Below are 12,068 nucleotides of genomic sequence, written 5' to 3' on the forward strand. Positions count from 1 at the left end.
AAGAGTAGGTAGGTGATTTGGAATCTGTTTTCCTCCTCACCTAAGTGTGGAGATTTTATTTTTTTCCATTTGACACACTGAAAGTAGTGATGAGTTATGGGAGCCTTGTAGACTTCAGGCACACATTTTAGTTGACTTCCACTTTTTCCATTAAATTAGACTGATCTTTTTATATTAGTACTTTCAGCATAAAATTTGGATTAAGAATTAATCTTTCTTTGCAAAAATTAGATATGATTTTAAATATGATTACTGTCTAGAATATCAAGGTAACTACAGCTGAAGATCAGTGTTTTAAATTTTGATCTTCTTGAGTCTGAGAAATTGTGCTTCTTATGTTATCTCTTTGGATATTTCTCTTGGGAAAAACATGTTTTCTATATCCTTTGTAATATGAAATATAAAATGGATGATCAGAGCAGTAGACACATTCCATATATAAGTGAAAATCACAGAGAGGGTTTCTATTATCTCTTGTTTTATTTACTAAAGGAAAAATTACATATCTAAGTTCAGATTTGTAACTGTTTAGAAAATTCAGAATATAGAACTGCATTGGGAAAAAAAATCAATGTTCTATATAGAAGTATGTAAAAACAACTGAGGAATTATTACCTCTGCAATATTGTGTAGATGTATTTTCTATTATACAGTAAAGTTTTTAACAGTTAGTTATTTCCTGACATGAATTGAATAAGATGTCACCTATAACAGTTTTCCTTATCCGGTCAAAATGGAGGGACTTCCTTTCACCCACAAGTGACCTTACGTAATGGAGTGACCTTCTCACCCACAAGTGTTTGCATGAGAGTTTTGTTTTTACCCTTTAAATGTGACTATACTGAAGCTTGTTGAAGGAAACCAGCACATTCAAAAATAAGATTATGATTTGCTTTTTCTTGTAGACATCTTTGAACATAATAGTCTGTGTAGATGTATGCAGTTAGTGCATTCAGGCTTACAAAGAAACTCATTGAAGCCTGTGAAATAAGCACATGAGGTCTCTGGTGGGTACTGAGTTTCATATGAATTTGCAATTTCTCTTTAATGTATTGTTCAGAGAGAATTAATAGCCACATTGTGCTGTGTGCTGTAACTTAATCAGGTTGGAATAGGCTGCTCATTTACTGTGGAAAACAGGGAATTTTACTAATAGAATGACTGCTTCTTTCCATTCTCTGTCCTGTCCTCCAATTTGATTTTACAGCTTTTTTGCAATTAAATTACACAAGTAAATATATTTTGAATAGCTATGCAGATAGATAATAATATAGATAGTTGATAAATAATTTTGTACTTTATAAAAGATTTTCAACCTAGATGATGCCAGTGTTAGTTACTAATAGAAAACCTAGCTAGAAACTTTATTTGCATGGGAAAAATTCAATTTATCATTTCCAAAATTGTATGTTGAGGTCACTGTAAAGTGATACTGAAGTTCAGCATTTACAATCCTTCTCTTAAAGTAATATTAAATTAATGTTCAATTATTGGGGGGAAAGGCAAGTTTCATATGGGTGATTTTTAACTCCTAGGGAAAGGAAAAACATGATATTTTTAACACACTGAGGAATTTTCTAATGTTTTACAAGTCAAATAGTTGGTGGCACATTTCCCCAAGTGGCCTGCTGGTGACACTAGATAGTGTATAAGGGAAGGTTAAGCTTTGACCACATGATACTTTACTTTATTTAAAAGTTTAGTCTTCTACAGGACTGCTCTTTCTTGCCATTGACTTAAAAATTGATATTTTTATGTTTTCATACTTCTATGAGCCTTCCATATATGTCTGAATAATTCATAAATTTGGTCTTTGATTACATTAAAATATTTGTATAAAGGAGCTGTTTGAAAATTGTAATGTATGATTTGAAATTAGTAAAGAATGTGTTAAGTAACTAAAATTTGTGAATAAAAATTGATTGGATCCTCTGACTTGAGTTCTAAGAAGGAATTTTTCAGTCAATTTATTTATGTTACTGTGCTGTTTGTTACCTAGGTGTAATTTGTATTATAATGATGAACTTTTAGTGATTAACATCCTCTTTTGATCCATTAATACTAACACTCTCAATGTTTGATTTAAATGGTATCTAAGATTCTAAATTGAAAATTATTCTGTGAAGAATCCAAGAACAGTTTGGCAACCTCCTTCCCTCATAGGAGTATCTTAATACAGACTTATTGGTGTTCAAGACCACTGAAGCATTAAGTTCTTGCTTTGGATCATAATCATGTAAACAATGCTGCAGTGAAAGAAGCAGGTCTTACTGAGTTTCAAGAGAAAGTTGTATCCAGTGGATTCATCAATCTGAATAAAAAAGTTGAATTGGTATTCACCCAAATGTTTTATTTTCAAATTAATTTATTTGTAAGATGATTTAAAACCTCTGGATTATTGAATTTTTCATATTCCTTTTTACACAGAGATAGAGAAATAGAAGTGCTACAATCATAATATGAAAAGGGAAAATTAAGAGAATAGAAAATTGTTCCATTAAAATATGGTAGTTCATGTACAAAAAAAATGAACTGCCAGAACTTCATTATCCTTGGTTGTAGAGTTCCTAGATAAAACACTGCATTGTCAAAGTTTTTTTTTGTTTTGTTTTGTTTTTTGTTTTTAGTACCGAGAGGAGCTCTTATTGAGATCAGACAGGAAACACAATTTTAGAAGGAAAAAATTATCAGGGAAGTACATGGTGTGCTTTGTGAGAATTATTTTCTTCTGAATCAAGATGACTGTAATGAAATTCTGTTCCTTATAAGTAAATAAACTAATGTGGAAAAAAAACAAAACAAAACAAGATTCCTTAAATGTTGGAAACTCACTTTTAAAACCAAAATATAGTACACTGTATCCCTTTTGGAGGTGTCCTCCTTCCCTTCCTCATTCCTTCCTTCCTTCATCCTATTTGCTATTAGACATGGTATTTGTTTAGAAACAATTGTAACAAAACATCTTGAACTCTTAATTTTTAGTATTATTTAATGTTAGGTGGAAATACTTAATTCTTTCACTTGCATCAATAAGTTAAATAAAGACAAATGGCTACAAACCTGGAATACTCAAGTCCTACAATGACTTTTATAAAGGAAAACTTGTGAAGGTTTTAGATCATCAGTGTTTATGATTTTTTCCACTTGTTGGCTGGACATTATCTGTGTAGTTACCATCAGAAGATATGGTGCTCAAATAGAAAGTGTTTCTGCTGTCTTGTGTCCAGGTAGTGATGACATAATTAAAATGAGGTAATGACTATCAACTTCAGCAGCATTAGCTGATGTTTGTTTTGTTTTCAGCACTTTAATGGAGAAATGAAATTCTTCATAGAATTTTAAAGACTCTAAGGAAGGATTTCAGTGAGAAAATAATAATCACTTAATGACTGGAGACTTTAGTAATGAAGTTATTGATTTTACTTTATCTGCCTTGAGCCATCTTTGCTGAGTTCTTATATATTGGAGTAATCAGAGTATTTCTCTCCATTTGATTGAATGGCTGCATTCATTGCAGTTGCAGTTCTGAAGTAACTATAGTCTATGTACAACCTAAATACTCCTCCATTGAGGAGGAAATTGATAGTTCTTGATTTTATTAATATGGACCCAAGGCAAGCTTCAGTCATGCCAGTTCTTACACCAAAATCATTGCTCCAGGGCTGAGGGTACTGCTCAGTTTGTAGGGTGCTTGCCTGTCAAGCACAAGGCCCCTGCATTCAATCCCCAGCATCCCCCCACAAAAAAAAAGAAAAGAAAACCATTGCTCCAAAGGGCACTCATACACTAATGCCATGTTATTAAAGTGCATCATGGCTACTTGACAGGACAGCCTCTGTTTTGCATAGTTTGGTGGGAGGTACTTCCCTAGATCAGACAACTGGGACAAGAGTTTTAACCACCGAAGTTGGTTAAGCTGACCAAATTCATTCCTTATCCTTAGGTTCTAACTGGACAAGATCCATTAGCCCAGGATTTTTTTTTTAAAGAAAGACATGCATTTTATTTATAAGAATGAAAATCACAAAATAGAAGAATTAATTATAGTTTGGTAGCAATTATCCTAAGCCAAGACCTTTAAAGGAAATGTTACAGACATTGCACGGACTCATTCCTCCTAGGCAAACTGTGAAACACTTAGCCAGTATCCAATATCCAAGGATTTGATTCACAGGGTATCAGAGTCCAAGTCACATTTTTTTCTGTGTCATTTGTTACCATTAATTGTCAGATATTCTACTCTCATGTGTCTGTGTTGGTATACTTATTACAGAGAAATTTTAATCTGTCAGTCTATAGTTTTAAGTTTAGCTTACTATGGGGATTTATTTTTCAATCTCTGGAATTCAGTATTAAAAGCTGTACAATTCTTATATCTTCCCTTTTTTTTTTTTTAATTTTACCACTATGTGCTAGAGGTGTGACTTTCTTCCAATTTAAACATACTTAGCTTGTGTCCCATGCAAAGTCTCTTGAATTTTACTGCAAAATGCTTTCCAAAGTTGAAGCTCACAAGGCTCTATATGACGCAGCGGTGAGGAAAGTGTCCTCCTGGTGATTTTACCTTGAGAACTCTATTTACAAATGTACTCTCCATGGATTGGATGCCGCTAAGCACTAGTAAATGTTTTTCTGGTTGGATATCTATGAGCAAACTCTTTCCATCAACAACCAAGTGCTGCCTTATAAATTTTACCTTTTGACTCTTTGTTGTTTCCTGCTTCTGAGTTTTGTTCTAGTTTTTCTGAGTCTATCAAATTTGGACTATGATGATAGAATTTCTTTAAAGTGCATGGCTATATAGTGAAAGACTATGGACTGAAGTAGTGTGAAATGCACTTTGTGGAACCCAAAGGGTGGATTGGACCAGACTGGCAATGTCATTGCCCCATGAACTGAGTGGTCCTTATGATACCATCAAATAGTAGAATGTAGTCTTTGAGTAATAGGAATTAGTTGCTACTGCCTAATGCATTTTTGGTTCTTATAATTGAAGAGTCAGAAATATATTAATCTTTATTTCATTCATGGAAAATATATTTTAGCATGAAAGCTGTGGTTGGGGAAAAAACAGTTAGACAGTGTCATCCCAGCAATGTGCAGCTAGAGAGGCTGTGACAGTACCCATCTGGTGAGAGAGAAAGTCTTGGTGTCATCACCGTTGCCTGGTAACAGCATTTTTTTTCCTCATCTAGAGCTGTTTTCATTAGATTAAAGTAGGTGACTTTTACTGATAATTTGAGAAGCAGGAGCTTAGAGGTAAGCTCCATGAATTTGGTTAGTAGAAAGAAAGATCTTTTGTGAATTGTAAGGCATGTTTGATAAGACTTTCTCTTTTTAAGTGAATAACTGTTTACAAATTGTTAATCCGCCTGAAAGTGAATTCCCAAACCAAGCAGCAGTCATTGACTCAGAAGTTTTCATCTTTACAGCATTGTAATGTATAAAGAACATCGTTTTTTTTAAAAATATGACTACATGAATTCATTTGGAGATGTATAATTGTTTCTTATAATCACAATTTCTGCTCAATTTTATATTAGGGATAATGTTTTGTCAAGAAACCAAACACTGGGAAATTGATTAATAAGATAGTTGGTTTGGTCTTTGAAATATTACCTATTCAAATTCTCCTGCCCTTGGCAAGGTTCACATTTAATCTACCCTAGAAAGGTGCAAATATGTCATGTTTTTATAGATCTTCACAAGGGCAAGAGTTTCTTAACCTTTCCTTGAGGAATATTACTGTCTGGAAATTGGATTCTCCCTGTATCATGCAAAGCCCTGCACTGGGGCCCACTGGCCACACAAAATAGTTCACAATTCCTCTTTTGCTGTCAATTTTAGTTTGGAAAACAGCAGATGACTATGCTTCTTGGAAAAGCAATGTGGTAGTCAAGAGGGATATTGAATTATGATAACACTGTATATAAATCCTTGTTCAATCACTTACTCTGTAGTTGTGGGCAAGTCCGTGATGTTCTGCTTATGAGTTTCCTCATGGGCTTCATGGAAAGCTCTAAATAAAGTGAAATATGCACAAGCAACCTAGCAGAGTCCCTGATCTGTAGTCAACACTCCATCTGCATTATTTTCCTTTGCCCATCTTTTCTGTGAATAACCCTTTATAAATGTAAAGGTCATTTAACATCTTGGTCTATGGATATTTCATATTCAAGAAACCTTAGAATGTAAGAGCTCCGTTTATCCACTGAGTTTAATTTCCTTGAGTCAACTCACTTAATAACATCAGAGCTAGAATTCTCATTGTTCTGTGTGGTCCAGGTTCTCTTGGTATGTTTTATCGCACGCTTTCATTAATTCAGCATTTCTTATCCAATTGAACTGCAGGCTATTTATGGGCTTCTTCATTAAGTCATCCACAGTGTCCTGGTAAGAGAGTAGGAAAAGACCAGTGTCTCAGAGTTTGAATTAATGGTTTGCTTCCAGTACAAAATTAGGTTGCTTTGAATTAAGTATTTTAAACTACAATTGCACCATCGCCTGAACACAAAGATTAAATTGATTTTCTTTCACCAGTGTACATCTCACTGTTTCTGCTTTCTTTTTGCTACCACCATTCAAGTTATTTATAGCTCACTGTATAGATTCAGAGGTGGAGAGAATGATTTCTGTACAAATTGCTTCTCTTCCCATCATGATGCTATGATTAATATGGCTCAGCAGTACCAGGCTGCTGAATTGATTTATTTCTAGTACTTCAGATTTCAACATGGGCTACCATCTTCTCCATTCACTTTGCCAAACTGTAGTGTTTCCAAAACCACGACAGATGCAGCAGGAGCCCCATATTTACTGAGTTGGACATCTGAAGTCGCCACCATGTCCTTTCTCTTAATTTTCTCTCATATCTACTCTTTCTGTATTGTCTTTAATTTTCAAACCAAAACCTTGTGGTTTAACCTGGACCTCTTTCTCTTTTCCCATATTTCAACAATAATCAAGACTTTTTCATGCAGAGTATTTGATCGTACCTTCCTTGTATCAGACTGCTAACATCTAACTGATTTATTGCTCTGGGTTTGGATTATTAAATTAGTTCTCCAGCTAGTGAATGTGGAGATTTTTCTATAAAGTAATTCTGAGTGAATTAATTGCCTCTACTAAACTCATTGTTCCTGATCTGATATCCAAATTTCTTTACATGGCATGGAAAGTATTTAATAATCTTCCTCTGCTTACCTCTCTCACTTTTTCTTTCATCTTTCTTAATCTACCTGCCGCTACCAGGCTTTGCTCTGCTGGATAACGTGGGGTCCCTTGTTGCTTTTGTCCCAGAACCTTCACACATGTCACTGGTATACTATTCCACCTTTTTCCCCTAAAAGAAATGTCTTTCAGTGAGTAGAATATACTCAACAGATACTTACTGAAGGGCTGACCTTTGAATATCATTCCAGAAATAAGAAAAATTTGTAATAGAATTGTAACAGTAACATACAATCTCTCCCTTCTTGAAGTTCTCTATTTCTCCTTCTCTTTGGTTCCTTTGGGGACTGCATTCTGTGATTTTCCTATTTATTTCTTAAGAGTCCTGATCTTAATAATGTGAACTGTAGCCTAAAATCATGTCAGAAATTTGTATTTACTAACCAGCAAACATTTCTTGAGCACAAAATGTCAGGGACTGGATTATTTGACCCTGATGATACAAATGACTCTCAGGCACACAGAAGAAAAAAAACATGATTTTAGCTGCAGGCTAGGAGAATGCTTTATGTAACTATATGCACAATTATTTTTGAGCATCACATCGTATCTTCTAAAAAAAGATTTTGTAATATTTTAATGGCAAATGTTCTGAGTATGTATTGCTACATAAAAAATGTTGTACCAAAAGCTAAAGGATCAACAAAAGGATCATATCATGATTTTGTGGATCTGGTGTTCTGTGTATATAGAAACAACTTAGTATTCAGTGTTGAGTTGGTTGGTTCAGAGGATCTGAGGTGACTTTATTCTAATTACTCTAGATGACAGGAGGGCTGGATTCATCTAAGAGTACTGACTGGAATTGCTGCCCACAGCAGCAATTGGAGGACGCAGGGTAGTAGTGTCCACTGTGTCTGGAAGCTAAAGCTAAAGGGCTCCCAGAGATAGTGCTTGCCTGTGCCTGGAATCTGACATAGTACCCACATCACTGTTGACAAAGTAGTAAAAAAGCAACCACAAATTAAAGAGAGGAGATATAGAACCCACTTCTTAATAGGAATAATATTGAAGAATTTTGGCCATAATTAACCTACCACTGTGCATAAATTGAAAAGTTGTAGATTTAGCTTTTGGGACTCTTCGTAATTTACACTTTACTTATCATTCAGAAATAACTTTGGTTAATATTTTAATGTGTATCTTGCCTAGATGTATACTGTGACTCAGCACATATTACAAACCAAAAAATGTGTCCTATTGTACATTCTGTTTTACAACATCTTTCTTGAGAATGTCTTATGAGAATTATTTTCGATCAGTAGACAGTCTTTTATGATGGTTGAATGGCCTTTGCATTATTCCCTAATATCAAATCATTCCTGTTTTTGAACAGTCTTCTAAACTCTAACATAAACAATACTGTGAGGAACATTCTTGTCACTGTATATGATCTACAAGTATCTCCTTGTATACATCCCTTAAAGTGAAATAATTGGGTTAAAATTATGTGGGTTATTTTTTTTTTAGAACTTTTTATAAGAGTTGCCAAACTGCCTTTCAGAAATGCATAGATAGGTAGATAGATAACAAAATGATTATTTTTAATTTGTGTGGGCCATCTACCCACACAATCTGTCTCTCTCTACCACTTAACTGGGTCCTAATGCTTCTGCCAATCTTATGACTTCTCATAAGAACTGGTTTCTGATGTACAGGCAGTCACAGGATTTATTACCCAGTCATTCTAATGTAGTTTCTCTCTCTCTGCCTTTCCTATCATTCAGCTTGAAGCAGACCAGATCTCCCACCCAAAAAGATCCTTGCCATAATTAAACTTCTCCAAAGACCCTCACCACAATTGTTCTTGTTAACAAAATATCAGTTAAAATCTCTGCAGAAGGGTTCGATGTGGCTAGATGCCCTATTTCCTGTTGCTCTGCTCTGCCTTGCAAAAGCCAAGTTTGGCCACGGTCCTGTAACTGTTCTAAGAAATGTAACAAAAAGCACTCAAAGGAAAAAAATTACTTTCATGTAGACTCCCCCTGCACATGAACCTCCAAGCTCCCCACAACCCCAACAGACTCACTGGGTATAAAGTTCAAAGAATTTCTAGACTTATTGTTCAGAGGAGAATGTTTTAGGCTATTCAGTAGCCTCTCTGGGGCCTGCAGTTAATAAACTTGCTTCCTGAAAATTCATCGGGTGTCCAGCCTCTTCTGTCCTACTTTAATCTCTCTGGAAACCCAAATATAATAAATCTGGCCATAAAATCTTTGAAGTAGTCTGAAATGATCTTTCCCTTCACTCTATCTCTGACCTTAATTCCTATTTATACTTTCATCATTTACCCTGTTTTAACACATTGGTTGCTCCATTGTTCTAGAACACTTTAGGAAAAGCCTACCTTGAAAACTTTTCTTTCAAGAGTCCCTCTTTCTAGATATTTCTTTCCCTTGTCCTCACTTCTTTCAGGTGTTGACTCAAAGGTTGCTTTCTTGAGCAGGGAGATCATTCCTGTCCAAACAATATAAAATTGCAACGCTTTCATGACATTTCATAGTTTGTCTATGCTTTCTTTTTTTTTCTAAGCATTATCACTCTTTAACATATATTTTAATTTTGTATATTGTATATTGTTTGTCTCCCCAACTAGAATGTGAACTCCATGAAGGTAGGGATTTGAGTCACTTTGGTTTATTGCTATATCCTCATATCCTTAGTTCTTAAAATAGCAGCTAACACATAATAACTGCTCCATAAATGTTGGCTAATAAGTGAATTGTACCACCTCCGCTTCCATTTGCAGACGTGAGATGCTGGGATCACTTCCTCTATAAGGAGTTTTCTTTCTCTGCTGATATTCAGTCTGGGTGACCTACAAACCCTCTGTCTTCTGTATGACAACTTCGGGGTGATTAACTTGCCTATTCTATTCATCTCCTTCTTTGAAATAACTGTGGAGTAGGAAAAACTTTAAGTTTTTTTTGACTAAGTCTCAGTATTTATCATATGTAAAAGGAATATTTCATTTTCTCCCTATAGTCTTATGGTTGGATTAAAAGCTATAATATGAACAAAATAAACCCACTTAGCAATGAACATAGCATAATCATATTTGAAATATTATGTCTGTTAGTTCTCTTCCTTTTTTCTCCCTTTAGTTAGAAGTTTCTTAAGGAAAATTCAGTTGGGTGGCAACTCCCTATGCAGCAGAGTGAGGCAGTAAAGATTCTATGATATTTCTCTATTGGCTTCTACTGACGAATAAAATAAATGTGCCCATGTGACACTCTTCACAGACGTCAGTTCCCTGCCATCCTTCTACTGGATGTCTCTTATCTAAAGAGATTGTGCTGGTGATTTGCTCAGTTTTGTTTCTCTGAGGTTAGATATCTTTGTAAAGGTTTCTCCAAATGCAGTTTCCAATTCTCTTCCTCAAGGATAATGTTCTAGTTTGTTTAATGTAGCTATTTTCCACTCACAGCATGACATCTATACTTCCTCTCTCCCTAGATAACTGCTGGCCAGTTAATTACAGCCTGGGTCACATGAAGCAGATGTTTTAGGAACATCTTTGAGATGGGGCTCTGGGATCCCTTAGGATGTTAGTCAAGAATTGTAACTTGAGGACTTTCTCAAGTGCAGAAGTCCATTCTGCCCTTGACCATCTTGGGAGACTGGGTGGGTTTGAGTCCATGTGTAGGGAGGTGTGCCACATGTGTGTATGCTTGCGCTGCAGATGGATCAGTCTTCAGTCCCAGGATGTTCCAAGGTACAAAGAGAAACCAAAGTGTCTGTGATGGCTTTTCTCATCCTGCTCTTATCCTACCTTCGACTTCTTATTGTAGTTGGAGTCCTAGGAACTGCCATTTTTTTTTTTTTTTCTGATGGCATCCGCTGTACTTCAGTAGCATTAACGTTGTTTCTAATACCCAAATAAATTTCAAAATAAGGTCAATAGGACATTTGAATCACCAATGTTCAAAGCATAAAGTTATTTCACCTACTTCAAGTAACCTGCACGGATCATCCTTTTCAGTGCCCCTAAAATATAGAGTCAAGTTAATTATACAGCAAAACACACTTTTTATAACTGTATTGTAATCATAAACTAACAAAACAGCTGAAGGTTAAAAGACTATAAATAAACAATCTCTATACAAAGATGTTTGAGGATCTCAGGAGGTGCAAGTGGCAGCCTACTCAGGCAGGGATGGTGACAGTGTCTAGCTGATCCATCCGTGCATCTCCACTTAAGACTGTGCTTACTTCTCACTCCCTACCTGCACTCAACTTCTCCCCGTGGGATAAGAACAGAGTGCTGACATCTTATATAGTAATCTACAGGGAGATGGGACCAAGCTTGATGCAGTTTGAGTTTGGTGTTAGGAGGTGTTTTTCATTGGTTTTTCTTTAGGCAGCAGGTACTGGGGCCATTGGTAGGTACCATGGTGGTTCACTTGTAGATTTCAGAGCCACCTGTTGACAAGTAGTGGAGGCCTTCTGGTATCAAGAACTGCAGAGAGTTTGAACTCCATATAATGGGTGTGCCCCTGTTCATAAACTAAACTAGGCAAAAAATACTTTCAAAAGAAGCTGATTTAGCAGCTACCTTCTACCAGTGTTGGAAGAGAGAGAGGAGCATGTTGAAGGGGTGATCTCCTTTCCTAAGGCATCCTCATAGTCTGCTCCTACAGGGAACAGAACTTGGTATCCTGTGGACCTTTGAGCACTTCACTCCACAAGATTGCTTTCTGTCATCACCCCTGCTCTTGTCTCTCAAATCAATTTTGAAGGAGAGCTGAGATGAATACCTAGACATTCAAAAAAACAAGATAAAATAGGACAAAGGAGAAAACACTGTCAACCCTTCCAACCATGTGGATTTCCTTCTG

General features: G+C 35.7%; 1 protein-coding gene across 5 annotated transcripts in view; it reads left to right on the forward strand.

Moving 5' to 3' along the window:
- The window catches only part of Acss3 (acyl-CoA synthetase short chain family member 3), a 175,847-nt gene that overhangs the window by 118,426 nt on the left and 45,353 nt on the right, over positions 1-12,068 (forward strand). The window lies entirely within an intron of this gene.

Source organism: Sciurus carolinensis, chromosome 4 (assembly GCF_902686445.1).
Source record: "Sciurus carolinensis chromosome 4, mSciCar1.2, whole genome shotgun sequence".
In the NCBI taxonomy this organism is placed as follows: Eukaryota; Metazoa; Chordata; class Mammalia; order Rodentia; family Sciuridae; genus Sciurus; species Sciurus carolinensis.